Genomic DNA, 4,478 nt, shown 5'->3' with positions numbered 1-4,478 from the left:
GCTCACCATCAGAGCAGCTTCACTTCTGGTTAAGCATTGCCCTCCTGGGGTTCCTTTTGGCGATGCTGACTTAAAGATTAAGAAGGGGTGTCTACCCTTGGGCTGTGCAACTTTCTAAATGTTACTTAACCTCTCTGATCCTCTATTTCCTCCTCTGAAACATAGAGATAAAACCTTGCCCTCCTTTTTGGCATGAGATTGTTGAGAGGAATCAGTGGTACTAATGATAAATAATTTCATGGCATGGTGGTTAGGAGTGTGAGCTGTGGTCCCAGACACCATGGGTTCAAATCTCTGCTCTGCTATTTATCCGCTGTGTGACTTTGAGCAATTAAGTCTCTGGCCTTCAATCTTTTCACCTGTAAAATAAGGTGCATAATAATACCTCATAGAGTTGTTATGAGAATTAAATATATGTGAGATCTGTGGTACAAGACCTGACAAGTAGCAATCAAAGTTAGCACTGAATATTAATAAACCCAGTAATTCTCATTATACTGTAAGAACTATATCTGGCTTGCTACAGTTATATGCCCAATACCTGCCATACAATTGATGCTCAATAAATATTTATTTTTTAAATGATCTGGGATTTGAATCCACATCTCAAAGCCACTCATGGTTTTCAGAGCATGACCCGCAGCTGCCTACCTGGGCGGGCCTGACCCCCAGAGCCAGGACTGCTGCCCAGCTAGAAATCTGGGTTCAGTGATGGATTCACAGCATGGCCAGTCCTGTCTCTCTCGGTCTCAGCTTCCCCGTCTGTAAAAGCAAGGGCCCTCTGGACTTCCAGGAAAGGAATCCAATAAAGTGAGCTCTGGCAAATATTAAAGAATCTTTTCTTGCTGAGACATGTTCATTTTAACAGAAGCTCCTTAGGGTCCCCAAAGCTGTCAAGACCCAGTGAAATGAGGCTACGGCTGGAATTTTGGATGCTGCCAGTTGAAGAGGCAGAGAAGGAGGTGGAGGGAGAGATTCAAGGGTCTTCAAGTTCCTTAAAGTCTCCCTGGGGTGAGGGGCTGTGTGTCCCCATGGCCAAACCTGCTCCAGTGGGTCTCCTAGCATCCCAAGTAGGTGACACCATCTCAAACCACAATGGATCATCACTCACAGTACTACTTTTTTCTGTGGATCCACATGCTTCAGGGTGTGTGTGTGTGTGTGTGTGTGTGTGTGCGCGTGCGTGCGCATGCTTGCTGCCACAAATATCAAACTCCGCAGTGCCCTATAGAGATCCAGAACTACAGCTCTTCACAACATCCTTCCCTTCAACTAGAGCCTATGTTCTCAGGGCTGCAGGCACCGTCAGAGAAAACTGCCCTGAAAATAAGCGTGAACAGAGGCATGAATCACTGAGCTTGGAGGGAAGTTGGAGCTCATTTAGCGCCTTATTCTCAAAGTGTGGTCCGAGATCAGCAGCACCTGGGAGCTTGTTAGAAATGCAGAGTCTCAGCTCCCAAAAGAACCTGATGAATCAGAATTTGCATTTAACAAGATCCCTGGTGTGTATATATACATATATATGTATATAGATAGATACATACATACATACATACATACATACCACACTTCTTTATCCATTTATCCATTGACAGACACTTGGGTTGTTTCCATTCTTGGCTATTGTGGATAATGCTTCAATAAACATGGAGGTTCATATATCTCTTTGATACCCTGTTTCAATTTTCTTTGCATTTATACCAAGAGATGGAATTGCTGGGTCATATGATAGCTCCATTTTTAATTTTTTGAGGGTCTTCCATACTGCTTTCCATAGTGGCTCTATCAATTTACATTCCCACCAACAGTATACAAGCATTCCCTTATCTCCACATGCAAAAGTTATATATATAACATATATACGTACATACACACACACTATGAAATATTATTCAGCCATGAACAGGAGGCAACCCTGTCATCTGATATAACATCATGGACCTTAAGGGTATTATGCAAGGCAAAAAAAAAAAAAGATAAATACTGTATGATACCGCTTATCTGTGGAATCCAAAAAAACTGAACTCATAAAAACAGAGGAGAATGACGATTGCCAGGAGCTGGGTGGGGGAGGTGGAGTTGGGAAAGTGTTATTTAAGGTCACAAATTTGAAACAAGTAGATAAAAAAGTCCTGCAGATCTAATGCAGATCAGAGGCAAAAATGCTATATCATAAACATCAAGGTTGCTAAGAGACTAGATCTTAATTGTTCCCACCACAAAAGAGAAATGATAATTACGCGCTATGATAGAGGTAGCAGCTAATGCTACAGTGGAAATCATATTACAACATGTAAATCTATGAAGTCAACATGTTGTACACTTTAGACTTATAAGTCAATTATATCTCAATGAAAATCCATTTTAAAATAAATAAATAAATAAACGAGATCCCTGGAATTCGAGAAACACTGTCCTAGTCCAAAACCTTCATCTGTGTTTGGAGGCAAAGTGAGGCTCAGAGAGGGGTGTAGTTTGCCCTGTGTCACACAGCGCATCAGGAACAGAGCCTGGACAAGGACCCAGGCTCCCACGCTGCCGGTCTGTCACGTGTTCTGGCTCTGTGTTTTGACACACGCTGCTGCCTTCTCCTGGACTACCCTTGGCTCTCTCCTCTGCAAAACCTCATGTGGCCTACAAGACCCAAGAGGCTGTCACCTCTCTATGGAAGGCGGCCCCCAAAGACACCCTGGGTGCCAGAGCAAGGGTTGCTGTGTACTTTTAGTTCTGTCTTTCACAGGCTACTGTCCGTGCGCAAGACCTGTGCGGACTTTGGGAAAGAATTCAGAGCACTCCACTAGAGGAAAGGCACCTGCTGCAGAGGGTCAGTACACAGAAGAACTAGTGTACCAGTTGTGCCAGTCAGAGTCCGGGCAGGACACCAGAATCCAACTCATGGCTCCTGGGATTCAAATGAAGGGGTTATTTATAGAGTTGGGGGACAAGCTTAAGGAAACAGGTGAAGGAGGTGAGGCCCCCCAGGAACTAGCCTCCCTAGGCTTGAAGCAGCAAAGAAAGGAGTTGGGGTGTCCAAGCCCGGGGAGGGACCGGAGCCGTAGGGGAGGAAGTGTCAGGAGTGAGGGCCAGACCTGAGATCCAAAGCAAGGAAGAAGTGCCTTGATCCCTCTCTCTTCCTGACCTCTGACCCCCTCCCTGCTGCCCTTTGGCTGAGTGCGATTACAGATGAGGAAACTGAGTCAGCGTGCCCAAGATCACCCGGTGGGCGAGCCAGGATTCAAACCCAGGCCATCTGGCCCCAGAGTCCATGCCCTTAACCTTCCACTTTTCTTCTTTAAGTTCATTCACCAAATTATCGACTGTGTGCTGCTCAGGATTCCAGGCCTTGTGGTTTCCAAATTCCGGGTTTTCCAATGTCTTTTCAAGACTTCTGTTGTCAGCACACAATAAACACCGTTCTCACTAAAGGGGGAGCGGTTTCTCTGCTGCAGGGCCTGATGGGAGTGGGAGTGTCGGTGGCGTTGGATTTCATGGAAGTGGATGGACAGCCTGGAACAAGAAAAGCCCGGGGTGCTGACCAGTGTTGGAGTCACGCTGTTCCCAGGGGCCTCTGCCGGGTCCTAGGTTACCAGCAGGGACCTTGAGCTGGAGATGGGCACCTGTGGGGGTGGAGGCCTGGCCTGGGGCCCTGGGATACGCTCGCTGGCTGACCGGGAAAGGTCTAAGGTCTGAAGGTTGCTCCTGTGGGAACTCTCGCCCCTGCAATCGGCCCCCAGCCCAGACTGCCTCAGACTGCGGCCGGAGGAAGAGTGACATCTGTGTCCCCGCAACGTCCCCACTCTAGACTGTCCTCCCCCCTCTCCAAGCTGGGAGCATCCATGGGAGTCACCTGCTCTGCCCCCTCATTTTACAGAGGGAAACTGAGGCACTAGAAGGAAACCAGGTTTACTGAGGGTCACAGGGCGGGGCAGGAGCTGAGCCAGATGGGAACCCTGGTTTCTCACCTCTCAGCCCGGGATCGCTCCCTACCTCTGCAGACTGAGTCCAGGAAGCAGACACCCCAGGCACACTGGGAGCCCTTGGGAGACCTTGGCAGCTGCCAAGCCTTTGTCCTTGCTCTTTGCTCAGCCTGGAATGGCGCTTCCAAAGGCTGGCTCCTCCCCACGCTGAAGGTCTCAGCTCAGCACACCACCTCAGGGAAGACTTCCCTGACCATGGCTTTGGAAAAGCGTCCCACAGATCTGCGTTCAGACCCCTGCTGGGTGACTGTGGCCTAATGACTTCACCCCTCTCAGCCTCAGTTTCTTCAGCTCAAAATGAGACTGAAATGCTCACCTTAAAGGGCTGCAGCAGGGCCGAGAGGAGGCGTGTGGCATAACCAGCATGGTGCCCGGCGCATGATAGGGGCTCAATAAATATTGCTTTCCCGCCAGTTTCCACTAATGCTGGAAGGATCATAGGATTTGAAGGCTCAGCCCTGCCTGCAGGAGCACCCAGGCGGCTTGGGGTGTGGTGACAGA

This window comes from Camelus dromedarius, chromosome 18 (genome assembly GCF_036321535.1).
Source record: "Camelus dromedarius isolate mCamDro1 chromosome 18, mCamDro1.pat, whole genome shotgun sequence".
Classification (NCBI taxonomy): domain Eukaryota; kingdom Metazoa; phylum Chordata; class Mammalia; order Artiodactyla; family Camelidae; genus Camelus; species Camelus dromedarius.
The sequence above is the reverse complement of the archived record's forward strand: the minus strand, read 5'-3'. Positions refer to the sequence as shown.